This window comes from Sapajus apella, unplaced genomic scaffold, assembly GCF_009761245.1.
Source record: "Sapajus apella isolate SASKATOON/1434 unplaced genomic scaffold, GSC_monkey_1.0 scaffold55, whole genome shotgun sequence".
In the NCBI taxonomy this organism is placed as follows: domain Eukaryota; kingdom Metazoa; phylum Chordata; class Mammalia; order Primates; family Cebidae; genus Sapajus; species Sapajus apella.
In genome coordinates this window covers 3,176,460-3,194,923 of record NW_022436995.1, presented here as the reverse complement: position 1 = coordinate 3,194,923, position 18,464 = coordinate 3,176,460, and the positions used below count along the sequence as shown (strand labels likewise).

The window sequence follows — 18,464 nt, the reverse complement described above, 5'->3', positions numbered from 1 at the left end:
TTTGATGGGCATTCGAGTTGGTTCCAAGTCTTTGCTATTGTGGACAGTGCTGCAATAAACACGTGTGCATGTGTCTTTATAATCCTTTGAGTATATTCCCAGTAATGGGATTCCTGGGTCAAATGATGTTTCTGGTTCTAGATCCTTTTTTATGGCTGCATATTATTCCATGGTGTATGTGTGCCACATTTTCTTTATTCAGTCTATCATTGATGGGCATTTGGGTTGGTTTTAAGTCTTTGCTATCATGAAGAGTATCTCAATAAACATACATGTGTATTTTCTTTTCATTCATTTTTATAGAGACTGGGTCTCAGTATGTTGCCCAGGCTAGTCTCAAACTCCTGGGCTAAAGAAAGCCTCCTGCCTTGGCCTCCCAAAGTTCTGGAGTTTTAGGTGTGAGCCACCATGCCTGGTCTACATAAATCTAAGCCCCATGATATTTCACTTCATTTCCCTTTTCTCCTTCAGGGCTCTTCAAAAATAACTCTTTTTTCCTTCTCTTCCATTTATTTCTTGATCTAAATTTCTGACTCTTGGTTCTTATTTTTTCTGATGATATTCAATAGGAATCCCTGTTACTCAAAAATCTCTAAATAAAACCACCGCTTTCCTGATAAAGCAGCAATATACATGATATACATAAATACTTGTATTCATGGGCCTTTAAACTTTAAATGTCTACAGAAGATTTGATTGTTTATGATTCTGAAATCTGTCACACCCATAACTTGTTCACTCTACTTCCCTCCCATTTAATAGAATTTCATTAGTAATCCTCTTAAATATAACACACATTTCATATTCTCTTTTGCATTTTTTTAAAATAGAACAGTTTTATTGAGCATATAGATGCATTTATTTGGTACAAAATGTAGTCTCATTTCTTTCTTTCCTCTGCCCCTTGAGGCCACCATTCCAGAACCCCATGTTCCAATAAACTCATTTTTGGCAGCAGTAACAACAAAAAAGTGAAGGAAAATCCCATTCTGACAGTAATGCTAAATGATCAAAGTGGGAAACACACACAGGCAGGGGTTAGTGGGTTTCTTAGCTAGCTCTCTAACCACGGGCATTAGTTTTACCCATTTTCTCTCAACAGAAAACATTTTAAGAATTCAAGCTCCCAAGTGTTACTTAAGTAATACTGCTTACCTCTGTTGGTAACACTTTCCTTCCATCTAACCTGATGTTATAACTAGCTTATTTGTAATTTCTTTGGGAAATGCTGCCCGAGTATGTACATCTCTATCAATTGTCCATCTCCCTTTGAGCTTAAAAAAAATCAACAACAACAAAGCAAAAACAGAAGACTAGGAATTTTCAAAGGGATGTCAGTTGAAACTTTTATGAGACTTACTTCTTAGAAGTCAGCTGGTCAAACATATATACAGCTGTAGCCAATAGAGTCTCAAAACAGGTCCTGCTGGAAAAATATCTCTAGTACCCAATTCAGTTATTGGGCGTCTATAGATTTTAAATGATCAGAATTCACAGTGGAATAAACATATCCCTGTTTTCAAGACAATTCACAGCTTCCTTGATTGAGGCTATAGACGTGTTGGAGCTCTTTAAGACCCCGAAAGCTCAATCTTTCAAATCTTGGGCAAAACTTAATCAAATCTAGCATCTGGTTTTTAGCCACAGTGAAGCCATTTCCTGGCATGAAGCTATTCCCACCAAAGTTTCCTACTTCACCCATTCCCCGGTTGCTGCTAAGTGCTCTTTCCCTTGCTGTTAGATTTGCTCAGCGTCATATGCACTGGCTACTTCTGGAATGTGTGTGGAAACTCATTCATATCCTTGAGGGCCATGATGTTAAGAGCTACCAGGCTCTTTTTTGTTCTGAAAAGATCTCAGATGGCCATCACTTTCCCATGTTTTTGAAGGAAACACAGTGTATTCATCACTGACATCCTCTGCGTCAAATCACGGGTGAGCATCCATTGGTACAACTGTCGTGTAATCCATTTCATCAACAATAATGGCTGCAGTCCTCTCTGCAGTATCTAATTAATCTCCACAATAGTGATCTGAGAAATCTCAACATTCCAAATTTCTAATATTTCACCAACCAGAATGGCAATGAGCAGCTGAGATATGGTACAGAGTACAATATTCTGGGCTTGGGCTTTTGATTTTTTTTTCTGAGACAACATCAGCATTCCAAAGCCCCAGGGACTCTGCACAACCACTGGCTCCTCCAAAGCTGGAGTAGCCGTGGATTTCAGAGCCACTGTTCTACATCTTGGTTATGGTTCCCTCAGGAAAGAGGCCCAGAAGGCTCAGGTCTCGTGGGGTTTCAAGATTTTTCAGAATCCTGTTGCTCCTGCAGCAGTCTACCTTTCACTGGTTTTCCTTGGAAATTTGCATACAAATAATGTTGAGTCAACAGAGATTTAGAAAGATAATTCAAGTATGTAAGAATTTGATTCCCTATCAGCAGAAATTTGGTGCTCTTTGAAAGCAATGGCAAACTTAGACAAGAAGAAGCTTTTCCTAAAACCTATGAAAATAATGATGCTTATCGCATATCTTCCAGGATGCTGCTTAAGGACTTTACAAAACTCTTAGCATAAATTTAACAGTTTTCCTCCTTTTATGAGCACAGGCTTAAAATTGAATAGACACTGGACAGATAGAGACCACTGGATATAGACCAGTTTTTTTTTTTTTTTAATGTAAAAAATGAAATGGGGTCTTCATTTTTTTTTCAACCAACTGAATCAAACATGTCATTTTTACACAAAATATATTATTTAATATACAGAATTTAAGAAATTTGTTGTTTAACTCGCTTTAATTGTAAATACTTTTATTCTGTTAGAGGAATAATTTTAAAGAAATATAAATGTTTATTCTATTAAAACATTTGTTAATTTTCTTATACTAATGTTTTCCTTATTTTAAATATGCAAACTGAATTTTCATATTTATAAAAGTATATTGAAGGAGTTTCTGCTGAAAAACAATTTGATTTAAATTTTGTCTAATGAAAATTAAAACATTTAGAACAATGGGCAAGGCATAATTTCTTATAATGGATTAAGCAAAATGTATAGTAAAAAAACAATGACCATGAAATAGTTTAAACACATTGATTGCCTGACAAAAATCTCAAATTAATTAAAAAGTTATAGTTCATTAAATTTCTAAAATGTAATTAATTTAAATTCTGCCGTATTTATTTAATGCAAAGCAGTGTGCTAGGTCCAATCCTTAAACTTTTATATTATCAGTAGTTCTTCAACTTTGTTCTGAAACAGTACTATCTGGGAGATTCTTAAAATGGAGACACTCAGGATTCTGCGCATTCTGTCAATTTGGGATATCATGAATTAGGATCCGAGAATCAAAAAACTCCCTAGTTGGTTCTAATGGACATTGACTTGATACTCAGTAGTAGTAATATAGTATAATTGAAATTAAGGTAAATAGAAATAATTTTTCTTTTTGTTTTTTACTTAAATTATTTTTTGATGCCCCAAATCATTTTCATAAAATATTTATCACCATATAATGGTCTGCTGTCTCTGATCAGAGAAATGCTATTTTACTCTTACTAAGTTTTTTTTGTGTACTTAATAAGAGTAAAATAGCATTTCTCTGATCAGAAATGATTTTACTCTGTACTAAACAAGATAAAATTCAGAATTCCAAATTCTGAATAGGTATTGACCAATATGGGTGTATCCACAAGAGTGATAATTGTGGATAAACTAATGAAGCAAGGTCTGAAGATGATCTCTTCAGAAAACTGATTAAATGAGCTATCCTTTGTGTTTAAAAAAGGAATACATTATAGGGAGTTATACTTAATTGCATTTTCAGTATCCTATGTTATATCCTTTTCATCAAGACAAACAATTGATGATTTAATATTTTCAATTTTAGAAGCTTTATACTTAAGGGTGTTTTGCTCTTATATTTAAGGCTGTTTTGCATCAACACTTGAATTGACTATTAAAATCCATTTATAGTGCAAGAGGCATGAGAGGAAGTAACGTGGCACTGACAGTAAGTTATTAAAATATATTTATTAATCTACAGTTTGGTCTGTTGATGTTCATTTTTATGTGTGGACTAAGTTTCTGTGTTTATGTATTTGAGTGTTTTGAGTGTGTGAGTGTGTGTGTGTTTGTATGTATGCATGTTTGTCTTTCAGTTAATTTGTCATCCAAGTACTTCTGCCCAGGAGTTAGTCCAACTGCAAAGCTTGAGGGCACAACATAGGGGCCAGGTGTGGTGGCTCACACCTGTAATCCCAACACTTTGGGAGGCTGAGGTGGGTGGATTGGTTGAGACCAGGAGTTTGAGACACTCTGGCCAAACCTGGCTCTACTGAAAATACAAAAATTAACTGAGCATGGTGGCATGCACCTGTAATCCCAGACACTGGGCAGGCTGATGCAGGAGAATTGCCTGAACCCAGGAGGCAGAGGTTGCAGTGAACTGAGATTGCACCACTGCATTCCAGCCTGGGCCACAGAGCAATACTCTGTCTCAAAAAAAATAAATAAAAAATAAAAACCATAAGAAAAAAGTGACAAATTGTGTAAGATGTATAATAAATATTATTTCTTATCAGTGGTGAATGTTCATGATTTAGAAATAGTTATTCATTATGAAGTATTGAGAACCAAACTAAATTTGAAAACCAATCTAGGAAGTAAATAAACTTTCTGGAAGTAAAATGTTGATAGAGAAAGTAAATTGTTTCCAGGTGTTTTCAAGCAATCCCTATTCAATTATGAATAACTGGGATAAAATCTGCTTAATAAAAAAATGCTATTTTATTAAAAGCATGCCTCAAATCATAATGCTAGGATACTAAAATATATTCATTTATTTCTAATCTGTTAACATATTTTTTCATCAGAGGTTATTAGTGTATGAGAAGAAATTTCCAAGGATAACTATTTACAATGAATAACTAAGAAGCCACGTAAAGCTCAAGATTGAATAAGTTATAGTTATTGGGGCTAGGAGTACACAAAGATTTCAGTACTTTAGGTTGAAAACATCACTCATTTCTGCTTGTCAATCTTAAGTGATATGTAAGTGATTAGTTTTAGTCAAGGCATATTGCTATGCTATTAATCCACTTCATGCATGGCTCAGGAATCATTGGGACAGACATAGATGCTATTTTTGCTCACAATTCCTTCTGTAGCACTGAGCTCAAAATTTAATTTCCTACATATCAAAGTGAAATAATTTACATAGCTATGCTCATTTTATAGGAGCTTTTGGCAAAGTGCAAATAAGTATATGCTTCCCGGAGAACCCTGGTCTCTGTCAAATTACTATGAAAAAAAAACAACAAATGATCTGAGTGATATGATAGAATCTCCTATTCTTGAATGGAAAATATTATACAAATAAAAGTCACTAAACTGTACTATTCCAATGCATAATAAATTTAAGCATAAATTATTTCTACCAACTGTTAGTATATAAATTACTAGTAAATTGTTCTGAAGCATCTCATTATAACAAATACGGAGCTGCCATAACTATCCCCTCATGGGAAGAAGAAAACTGTGACATTTAAAAATTTTATTCAAAACTTTTATCACTTAAATGGGAAATAGTTCTGAACTTCTGGTCACATTGGTAGATTTTAATCTGCATTTTATTTTTTCCTTTGAATACAAATACAGATTTAATTTTACTGTGGACATTTTAACAGTGTTGGCCACCTCCAAATTTAAAATTCCAAATTAGATTTGCTATAGACTATTATCACACTTTGTTTTGTTTATGTTCACATTGTGGTTGGATTTTAACTGAGAATTTCTTAAGCATTGTCAGTGGAAGCAGTTTTATTGTTGTGTTGTATACCTCCACTGTTAAAAGTATCTGCTAGTTTTGATCTTTTGACAGAAAGTATATTATTAGGACCAGCTTTTCTTAGTAAATCATGAAATTATGAGTTGGAAGCAATTATTCTCCTCCTGTTGAGATCATATAACTATGCAATTTTTCTGAGTCTGTGACAAAATGCTAATCTATAAACAAGTCTCTTGTTGTATTTCAGCCTTTGGATGGGATCCAAAGAGAGTCTTATCCTGAATTCTATGTTATTACAGATAGTGATCTAGCCAAGTTCCAGCCAGGTGAGCTAGCTAGTGTATTGAATAAACAAAAATATTTAAAAATTTACTTTTAATTTTAGGAGTTTATTATAAAACACAGTTTGTTAACTATTTTGTTTCTCTTGCAAACATTAAGGAAAATGACCAACTTAGTTTCAAGGCATGAAGAAACTTCATATTTTTCCCATAGAAACATTCAAGTCTGAGTAGAGAAAAACTGAGTAACGATTGCTTTACATTTGGAAATGTTCTCACAGACAGCATTAACTTTTTCCATAAAAAGTACAGTTTTCATATGTATCATTTAGTGGATAAAAAATTTCCAAATAATTTTAATGTCCAAGCCATAGATGATGAAACTTTGCTCCTTTGACTCTTAGGACACAAATGAAAAAAAAAGATAGTACTAGAGACTGTTAAGGCACATTATCAAGTGACAGCTGGTATTGCTTTTTTTTTTTTTTGAGACAGAGTCTCGCTCTGTCACCAGGCGCCAGGCTGGAGTGCAGTGGCGTAATCTCGGCCCACTACAACCTCCGCCTCCCAAGTTCAAGCAGTTCTCTTGCCTCAGCCTCCCGAGTAGCTGGGACTGCAGGCACCCGCCACCATGCCCAGCTACTTTTTGTATTTTTAGTATAGACGGGGTTTCGCTATGTTAGCCAGGATGGTCTCCATCTCTTGACCTTGTGATCCGCCTGCCTCGGCTTCCCAAAGTGCTGGGATTACAGGTGTGATCCACCACGCCTGGCCTGGTGTTGCTTTTTAATAAGTGTTCTCACTGATAAATAGAATGGACAAGTCAGTACTTAAAAATAGAAGTTGTTTTCTAAGTCCCAAGATGAGCATAATATTTCTTTCTTTCTGAAAACTATAAGATCTTCTTTACATTCTATAAAAGATTTAAATAATCCTCAGGAAATGACCTTTCTAAAGCAGAGGATGTCTTCCCTCTTATTATTCTGTATCTTGATGCTCCTGTCAAACTACGTGACATTTCCACAGAACTTTAAATAGAAATATGAAAGGACAGAACAGAAAGTACATTCATAATAATAAAAAACGTCTGGCTATATGACCCCAATAAGACAAGTTAAATGTATAACCACTATTTACTTCATACTGAAGGACCAGATGGTAGCCAGAAAAAAAATCATTGAGGATAAAGTCTAATTCAGAGTGACGCATGCACTATAAGCCCATAATCCTTTCAAGGAGCAATCAATGCAATCTCTTGCTCCTGTATTTTCTAGCTCTGTCGTGTGCATGTGTGTGTGTGTGTGTGTGTGTGTGCATGTGTGTGCATGTGTGTATGTGTGTGTTTGATTCCATATATGATTATGCAGTAACTGGAATCTTGATGTTTGTATATTTTTGTACTTAATCAGATGAGTAAGCATATTACTATAACCAACAAAGTAAAGTTTGACATATCCAAGCAAAATGTGTATTTATTATCTATCCAGATCTAGGAGCCTTACCATAAGTTATTTTTAATCTTTGATATTGCTTTTTTATAAATTATACAATGTTTCAAAAAATCCTATTTTCTAATGTATAACTAGACATTAGCAGAACCTCAAAAATAAAAGGAGATAAAAGAAGTGGTTAACTTTTTTTTGAAAATGTGTAACAAATGTCAACATGTTTCTTTACCTGTTTCTTGTATATATTTGTAATACTTCTCAGATCATTTTTTTTTGTTAAAGAATATCATGGATTTTCAAGAGGAGAATAAAAAATGAAGCAGTATTTTCAAACAAATTTTATTATGAAGGTTTTAGTTTTCATAAAATGTTCATGATTTATATCTAATTTAAGAAATATTAAACGAGTACTTGAATAACTATAAAAACAAAGCTTAACAAATCCTACTATCCCAGTAAACTATCGTGTCTCTTATGACTAATATTCCATCAAAACTTTATAATAACTGAGAAGGGAGTAAGGGACTGTAATTAAGTGCTTTCTTTGCTATCTCATTTAATTTTCAAGACAAACCTAGGAATTAAGCCCTGTTATCTTCATTTTAAAAATGTGGAAAGTGAAACCTAAGGAAAATTAAGTTAACACATTTCAAGGCCACATGTCTAACAAGTGATAAAGTCTGGATTTGAACCTTTGAACTCTTAGGAACATTATGATATATAGAGGATTATTGTTTGGTAACAGTCTGTCCTATGAAAGACAACAGCAAATATTTTGTCATGTGCATAAAAATTGGAGCTGTTATTTTAATTTCGTAATATGGACAAATTGAATGCTGGGATCTAGTAGCAGAAATTTCAGTTCAACTAAATGGGCTATTGACATGCTAGCCTCCTCTATTGTTCCTTCAAATCCTGAGAATTCTTTTGGATTTTATGCAATATTCATGATTTACTTGGTGGTCCCTGCCAGCTGTCTCCTCTGCCATCTGCTGTTGTCCTGCCTTGATAGCTAATCATGTAGAATATATGTAAGTGCCTGTATATAGTTTTTCAAATAAAACTATTTGAAAAAAAAAAACAACAATGCAATCTATATGGAAGTTATTTTTCAGAAGTAGAAATAATCCATTATCTCATATTACCTATATATTTTCTTTTCCCATTGGCAAGTTACTCAGTTGTTTACTGGATCTTTTTGAGTAGCAATTGCCCACAGAAGATTCAAGTTGATGTAATATTTAGTCTTTCCTATGATAGCACTAGGATTATGTGATTCTAGCCACGAAGAAAAAGATGGATTAGTCACATACTGTCACCTGCCATGGTGAAAAATCATGAGCTTTCCACTTTGTGTTTAAATGCACCCTGAGTTCATTCTCTGATAAGAAATCATGTTCCCTGAGGCAAGCCTGTCTTTTTTATTGTCTTTACAAGGGTACTTTTTTTTTTCCAGTGCAGTTATCCTTTTCTGATATATGTGGGGAAAGTTCCATTTTCCCTCCACTATACGGCAAGTATTTCTAGCCCATATAGTTGGAACAAGCCACTAAGAACTGCTAGTGGAATTGGGAAAAACTACATAGACACAGAAAGTGGAAGCTGGAAAGGCATTAGAACTCAGAGTTGTGTGGACAGATACAAAGAACAGTGATAACTGAGCAGAAAATTATAGGTGCATGTAATGAGTAAGTTTCTATTCATGTTAGGTACAAAATCTGTGACTGGGTTTGTTAATGTAAGTATAAATGAAAAGAGATTAGTACACATTTGAGCTTATGCCATGTATATGCTTTCTTTAAAATGAAGGATGTAGTTTTCTCTAGCAGTCCAGAGACTGTGCTTAGCACATAGGTTTTTATAATCCTCGCCTCTAATCTGAGAACACATAGGATTCTGTTGTGCACAGGACTATTAAAGTGTTATGGTGGAGAAACAGTTGAAAATTACTCTTCTAAAAGAATATATTCTGAAATATGTCTCATTCCTACTCATAGAATCATTATAAAACATGAATTTCAATTCTGCCTGAGAAGAGATAGATAAATGGCATCTCCCCAAGATTCCTTAAAGCTCTACTCCATCCATCCCTCTTTCCAGCTCACAAAGGGCATCATCAATGATGCATATGACAGTTGCACTTATTTATCGTCTCCATTAATATTTGGTTTTCTGTGAGTCCTTCTGCCACTCGTTAGCTTCTTCCTGACCATAATACCCCTACCCCAGTGTCCAGCTGCTACACTAAATCTTGAAAACTGAAACACAGGTGTCAGCATGCACCACATCAGCAGCTTCCTATCAGCCAACATGGCAGAATCTAATCTTTGCTTCCCTGGTGTTTCAGTTTTTATTAAGTTGCTTATGTTCATATTAAATTTCATGGCAACAGCTGTCTCAGTCGTCGAATCAAAATTATGCTACTCTTACTTGATTTTTTTCCACCAACCCTTCTTGTTTCTATGCATTCTGTAAGGTAAATATAAATTCTCAGTAACTCTGCTTCTTTTTATTTGACCCTAGTTTCCTGTTTCCTTCTTCATAATTTATGGAATAATCAGCATGATTCTCCTGTTATGAATCTGAGGACACAATAATAAACCAGAGAGGAAAAAAGTACGACCCTTCTCATACACTCATATATGGCACTGCTAGCTAGTGCCATCCTAAGAAGCCATGTTCTCCACTTTTATTACTATTTACTTTAATAATATTAATTTCAGTATTACTCATTGTTTATTTCACCGTCACCATATATAATCCCCTTACATTACTAGATATAATGGTTTATTAGTAAGGAAGGGGTCCTCTTCTGAGGCCCGTTAACAGTGCTATATTACTATATTTTCAATTCACTTAACCCAGGTTAAATTGCTTGGCACATAGAAGCAACTTAGTAGTTGCTTTTCACATAGTTGTAACTTTCACTGTCATTTCTTTTCTTCAAGATCAGGGAGGTGTTGTTCTAACTTTTTGTTAGTCTTATGCATCCTTAGGAGCTTAATTAAACAAAAATGGTCAGGTGCATAAGCGTTGCTCCTTAACATGATTTCCTGTTTCCATATGACCAAGGTTAATTCCTTCTCAGTTTTTCAATGTGATGAGTGACACATGGCTGCATCTGACTTTGGGAACACTTGAAACACAGGCCTTCCACCCCACTGCATAAAGGTGAGAATATCTGTTAAGCTGCTCTATGATTTCTGATATAGAGTAGCACTTGTGGATATCGAATAAATAGAGAATAACAACATTTTGCACATCAGACATTTTTGTGTCAAATTGGGAGGGCAAATCACAAAAACATTCTGTGACAGTGCTTCATTAGTAATCAAGAGGACTCACTCACCACGTGGGCTAACAAATCAATGATGAAAATCCCTGCCCTGTTTGCTTGAACAGCCTTAGCCCGAAGATTCGCTGTAGGCATATTAGTGCTCATCATTTACCTGAGAGAACTATCATTTGAAAACAAGCTTTCTGTCAATCAGTTTATTAAAATAAGTTGAAGTAAATGTACTTTCTATGTCAGGTGTCTTAGTGTCACTGTCATGAAATATTATTACTACAGATATGTAGAAACATACATACACACATGCATACCTACATGTCTCCCTGCATAAAACTGGGACAGGGTCGTGAATGTCGCCGTAATGACATGAAGCTGAGCTAGGACCACTACGAGTACATGTGAAAAGTTGCCTTCGTGAGTTAGAAAGTCCATCTCTCAGAATGGTCGTGAAAATCAATAAGCATTCTTAACCAAGCTTTCTAAGTAATTTCTCATAGAAAATCAGACACACTTGAAAGGTTATGCTAAAAAGTGTAGAATAAGTCAGTTCAACTGACTTCAATAATTAAATCAGTCCAAGGCAGTAAAATATAGCTTACTCTTGATGCTTTGGGACAAACGATTTGCCAGTATGTTTTTAAGAAGACTAAGACAGCATGCTAAGCATCTAGTTGTGGCTTTTGGGTAGATGATTTTTGTTGAAACTAATTTCCTTAAGATGTTTATCTTTTGGAAATTTCATCAATAGCCTGCTTGAGACTATCTGGAACCCAGCAAAGTTAATTATGAATTTAATCAGCCTGTAGATGAGAATCAGAAAGAAGATCTAACATCAATATTTGGGGGGAATATGGTTGGGATATTCTGGGATCAGGGCTGGCAGATGCTCAGGTTGTTAGTCTTCAATGTTGTTTTCCCATTTTATGTGGTTATTAGTGTTGAGCAAAGCACCTCGGTGCTTTATAATTAAAGGGAGTAGCTTTACCTCAGAAAGAATCCCTGAAGAAGCTTTGTTGGTATAAATAATAAAGCACAGATGTAGAAGTAGCTGATAAACCTTTTTGTACAAAGGGCCTCTGTGTCCATTGGTGCATAATTGAGTTCTGTCTGTGACACTGTTCTTGAATTGAGAACAATGGGTATCTTTGTGCCATCTGTTTTGTGTCTGTGCCAAGTGCCAACAATATAAGCCAAAAAACAGTGGTTTGTGAGCACTCTAGTGTACTAGCTACTAGCATTGATATTTTAGCAAGATTCTTCAGGCTGTTATGGCTAACAAACTACAGTGACACTTTTTTTGTAGGCAAAGGTAACACCCCTAATGTTTGCCTCTTGTTGAATCATATTCATGCTGCAACCTTTGAAACCCTAGAAGGCTCAAAGTTTTGTGTCTTTTTCCTGGGAAAAATGACTCAGTCGTTCCTAGCTAATGGTGACTATCAGTAAGATGAATAAGAGCACTGTTAATGAAATAGGATAAGTAGAAGAGATCTTAACACTCTTTTCAGCTGATTAACCTGTTCATTGAAATTATGTACGGTCCATGAAGGTGTTCTTTGACTTTGCTTTGTGTTATTTTCATGATCAATATATGTTACCATCTCGAATGTGCAACTCAGTGATGCTCGACTCTTTATCAGCTCCACAGTAAACCATTCAAGCAAAGGTTTGTTCAGTTGTCAGGATAAGTGCCATATTCTATTGCTTAATTTTGAGAGAAGATTTTTCTACTATTGTTTGGATTCTTTTTAAGTATATAATAGCTGTTTGACAGCACAGTATTTTGGGTAGCAGTAACTCAGGTAAGAAATAAGTATGCCCCCATGAAACTGACTCTTCTCCCAAAAATTATTTGGTCTAATCATATTATAAATCATGATACCATATACCCACAAACATTAAAAAGAAGGAAAGTGTTAGCAGGAGTTTAAACAGGATAAAGCAATTCAGCATCCCATGGTACTTAAAAACTTAAATGTATGATTATATAAAAATACATAATCCTCTAGAGTTGGTTCAGTTCTTTTCAACAGATTTCTACTGAGAAACACTTATACTTAAGTACTTGCCCTGGATTCCTTACATAAATCAAACAAATTAGTAGTAGAAAACAAAATTGATACTACTATATAATTCCTTATCAAGGTATTATTTTATATTTTTATTTTTTCTAGCCAATTTCACATGTTATTTCAGTTAATCTTTATAAGAAATCATTGATAAAGACAGGAGAAATCTATATCTAATATTCACAAAATGCAAGCTAGGAAATCAAATCACAGGGAAAGTCAGTAGGTTGGTTCCAGCAATCGAAGCTGTCAGCTTGAGGAACTGAAAGAGACTTCTCTTTCCATGTCTGTAGCTCTGCTCTTTTCTTATTGCTGTATAACTATCTTCTGATGATTTAAGGGAGAATACGAATATGAAAAAAAGCACACTACTGATATTTAAAGAACAATTACTAGTTAAAAGTATTTTAAGGGAAATTCAGCAAATGCCTGCTTAGAAATTTCAGGATTAAGTACAATTTAGATTGACTATTATTAATTAGGCTAAGCTTAAGTTTTGCCAGTGTTAGCAAAACTGGATGCTAAATATGAAAGGGCAAAATGGAATGCATTTTTCTTAACAGAAAATTAGAACATGGAAGTAATTGTTAATTCTTTTGCAAATTGGCAATTGCAACTAACTATTAATCTATCAGTACTTTGATATGGTTGCCAGAACACATCTAGTTAAACAGTTAAGGACAGACAGTAGTACTATAAATCTACCATGTAAGATTATAACTGGTGAACTGATGGACAAGGTAAGTATTCTTGACAAATTTAATGGGAACAGCTGAATACAAGAATCCATTGGAAACCACTATTATGATCTTGATATAATTATATTGATTTTCCATTTAGAGATGTGTGAACAGAAAGCATCTGTTTTCTCACTAGAAATATTATGGGTGTCTTGATTATATAAAATACAATCAAAAATAGAATCATATGAAATATTCAAAATATAATTGAAACACTCATATTTCCAATTAGATAATACTTTGTGCTCACACACAAATAAAAATAGATGCTTCCATATTTGCATGACAAATAGGAATACTTTTACTGAACATTATTAAGAAAGAGGAAGTAGGCCAGTTTGAGGAAGTTGAAATTTACACCAGATACTCATCTGGAATACCAGGAAAATGAAATATTGAGTATGATTTTCTGTGTTTAACAACATAAGTAAAGAAATAAGACTGATGATGCAGATGTAGGGACTAGTAGATATGCCCTGGGAGTTGGAATTTAGAGTTCTGAGATATCCAGTGGAATCATATAAAATATCTGACATATCTTTATTTAAGTAATATAACTGTGTTTTATTACTAATATACTTACAGCACTATATTTGCACTTACATTAATCATTATTTATAATATAAAGGACATATACTATATTGTTACATATTAATATATAAATGTAATTCTAATACGAATTCTATTAATGTTAATCATATTAATTCTATAAATTTGCATAAATTAATATTCAAACTAATTTTATTGAGGGTCCCAGTAAATATTATGAGGTTAGCAGTTTGTTGGATGTGGAAGAGAATTAATCCAAATTCTCACCCTCTCCCATCTGTTTTGAATGGCAAAAACAAGAAATATGTTAGTGAAAAGTTACCAGAGAACTGAAATTATACTCCTTTAATGTGTGGAGTGTCAAAAACTTTAAATTTTGACACCTTCAGCACCTTGATATTACTGAAAACCAGGCCTGCAACCAGGAAGATATTGAAATTCATCCCTACAGAGCAAGAAGACTGAACAAATTAAACTTCTCAAATGTATGACGTTTAATTTTTAATTCTCCAGTGGCACTTGGGATATCTCAACTTTTGGTAGAAATTTTTTGATAATGCTTTGCTGGAAACATACACAAAGACATTATATTCTTTTTTGGGGGGTGGGGGGAACAGAACAATAAACACCTTTATTACATGGGTGAAGACAGAAAACGAGGATTTATATGCCTTTCTGGGCCTTGATTTTCCTAATCTAGAACTCCAGCTCTTTGCCCTCTAGCACGTAGCCATCTACTAGGCCACACTGTCCCCACCTTGAGGCAATGCATGCAAGAAAGCTTGCCTGCTGGAACTGCTCCTCTAGGAGACTGCTGATTTTGGCATTCTTTTTCCTTTGATCATGTTTCTTCTGAATCTTTAAATCATTTTTTGTTTAAAATCTCTTCTTCTTCAGGAGTCAGCTTGACTCCCTTCTTGTGACCCAGGGCAGCGCATAGTGGGACTTGTGCCACTGTTGGTACGCTGTGCTATCAATGAGCACGATGCAGTTCTTCACCACGGTCTTGGTGCGGACCAGCTCTATATTAGACACATTGTAGGCAACATCAGTGATCCTAGTTTTTCGATTACAACACTCTGAGCCCCAGGAGAAATTCCCCACATTCAGTCTCAGGGCATGGTATTTCTCATTACCTTCCCGCACGTGGACTGTGTGGATGCGGCGGGTGCCAGTCTTGGTGCTGGCAGCAGGGCACCCCAACTCGTACTTCCGCTTCTTGTGGTAGGGCATTCTCTTGCCCCCGGCCTTGCAGCACTTGTGCCAGTTGTCCCGGGAGATGCCCATCACTCGGCACTGGCTGGAAAGAGCAAACACATTATAATCTTAATAGAAAATTACAAGATTCTGTTAATTTCAAATGTATAAGACCTAAAATATAACTGTGAAGAAAATTTTCTTTAAAAATTAAAAATAATATGACCACACTAGAAAATATACTTATCAGAAAAATATTAATGAGAATATTGGATTCAGCTAAGCAACTGAATAAGGTACGTGATTATTTTCCAAAAACAATTTTATTTGTAATGCTCCTTTAACCGATATAATTTAAAATATTTCTTTAGGAGTATGCATAGATACATGCTGTATTTTACTTTTAAAAAATATTTTTGCATTAGTTTTTTAAAAGAACTAATTTTTGGTTATACCAATATATTAAAACAAATTTGTCAATCTGTAAATATTTTAATGATTATATACCATTTTAATACTATTACACCATTTTAATCATAGTATAATACCATTTTAATAATTGAGGGACCTCCTTTACATGGTTTGGAAGATAAATTATATGGTTACCCTACTAGTCTTTTCATGTTAGTACTCATATCATACGGTGTCTTTTATTGCAATAACTTATGTATGCAGCTGAACTACTGAGGGTAACTGAAAAGTTCTTGTTACAGCACGTGTGTCTGACATCACTCCGAAATACTATGTCTGAAAGAGTATTTAATATTTAGGTGATGCTCAAATATTTTTGAATGAATGACTGGACTCAAAAATCTGATTCTGTGCATATCACATATTGCTCAACTTCTGAAGCTCTAAGTCGCACTGATGGCGTCCGCCCATCACTTTTGTCAGTATGCTTTTTGGTTTGTCACTTCTGTGATTTTGTTTATAGAATCATTCACCTCTGTGGTCAGTCCATATCTTTTAGTTAACTGAGACCCAAATATATTAAGTAAAAATGCAGATTCAGAAACTGTACAATGTTCTGATTTTTAGTCCCAGCCCCTCTTTACTGTGAATGCTACCTTCTCCCAGTTTTCTTGACTTCCTTCTCTCTGTGTTATCAAAAGATTATTTACAAACCAAGTCACCATAACCTAGATCACTCCATCCTACAGTGATGTGCTCTTTTTGTTAAAAATTACCACTTGACATTTTTAAACTATTAAACTTATCCATCATGTCACTAAAATGTTTATATATTTATGCCCTATCTTTTTTAACTTAACCATAAACCCTATGAAAAGAGGGACCTTGTATTATTTCTCACAGTGCCTGAAACGCTTACTTGCCTACAGGAGTATTGAGAGCATAAATTCATATTTTAATTTATTATATCCTAATAAAGACTCTGAAAAAGTCTCTTGATGGGTAAAAAAATGTCTTAGATGGTAGTCTTCAATCTCAATAGATATCTATTGTCATAAATATATGTTGTTATCTGAAGACAAATAATAAAGGCTCTTTAAAATCACAGATGGCCAAAAGTCAGAAGTTGAAACATAGGCATAAGTCAAAGATATTTGGAGTTCAGTTCCAGACTACTACAATAAAGCAAATACCGGAATGAGGCAAGTCACACAGTCTTTTGGTTTCCTAGTACATGCTAAATTTATAGTTACATCATACTGTTGTTTATTAAGTATGCAATAGCATTATGTCTAAAAAGTGTACATAGCTTTACTAAAAATACTTTATTGCTAAAAAATATGTGCAATCATCTGAACCTTTAGCGAGTCATAATGTTTTTGCTGGTGGAGGTTCTTGCCTTGATGTTTATGGTTGCTGACTTAATGTGGTGGTGGTAGCTGAAGGCTGTGACAATTTCTTAAAATAAAACAACAATGAATTTTGCCACATAGATTAACTCATCATTTCATTTCGTGAAAGATTTACCTGTAGCATGTCATGATGTTTGACAGCATTTCATCCACAGTAAAAATTCTCTCCAAATTTGAGTCAATCCTCTCAAACCCTGCCACTGCTTTATCAATGAACTTTATGTACTATTCTAAATCCTTTGTGGTAATTTCAACAATGTTCACAGCGTCTTCACTAGGAGTAGATTCCATCTCAAGAAATCACTTTCTTTGCTCATCCATATAAAACAACTCTTCATCCACTGAAATTACTTCGTGAGATTGCAGCAATTCAGTCACATCTTCAGGCCCCACTTCTAATTTTAGTTATCTTGGTGTTTCCAGCACATCTGCAGTTATTTCCTCAACTGAAGTCTTGATCCTCTCAAAGTCTTCCATGAATGTTGGAATCAACTTTTTCCAAACTCCTGTTAGTGTTGATATTTTGACCTCCTATTAATCACAAATGTAGATTGTAGCATGATTCACAATGTTGGTTTAGCATAATTCTTAAGGGCTCTAAGACTTTGGAATGGTATTTGAGCATTGACTTGTGCAGCTGCATTAGCACCTAACAAGATAATCAATCTGTAATTTGAAGGTTTGAAGCCACGCATTGACTTCTCCTCTTTAGCTATGAAAGGTTTAAATGACATCTACTTCCGATAGTAGGCCATTTCAGCTACATTGAAAATCTATTGTTGAGTGTAGCCACCTTTATCAATAACCTTACCTGGATCTTCTGGATAACTTGCTGCAGCTTCTACATCAGCACTTGCTGCTCCATCTTGCACTTTTAAGTTACTGTGATGGCTTCTTACCTTTAATTGCATGAATCAACCTTCGCTAGCTTCAAACTTTTCTTCTCCAGCATCCTCACCTCTTTCAGTTTTGATACCATTAAAGAAAGTTAGGACCCAGCTCTAAATTATGGTTTGGGTTAAGGACATGTTGTTTCTGGTTTGATCTTTTATTCAGACCACTAAAACTTTCTCTGTATCAGCAATGAAGCAGTTTTGCTTTCTTATTTTTGTGTTCACTGGAATAGCACTTTTAATTTTCTTCATATACTTTTTCTTTGCTTTAACAAGTGGGCTATCTGGAGCAAAAGACTTAACTTTTGGCCTATCTCAGCTTTCACTATGCTTTCCTTACTAAGTTTAATCATTTTAAGCTTTTGATTTAAAGTGAGAG

General features: G+C 34.6%; 1 protein-coding gene and 1 pseudogene across 3 annotated transcripts in view; one reads left to right on the top strand and one right to left on the bottom strand.

Moving 5' to 3' along the window:
• Nucleotides 1-18,464, top strand: part of MDGA2 (MAM domain containing glycosylphosphatidylinositol anchor 2) — an 863,364-nt gene that overhangs the window by 695,476 nt on the left and 149,424 nt on the right. The window lies entirely within an intron of this gene.
• LOC116527533 lies at nt 14,782-17,550 on the bottom strand (annotated as a pseudogene).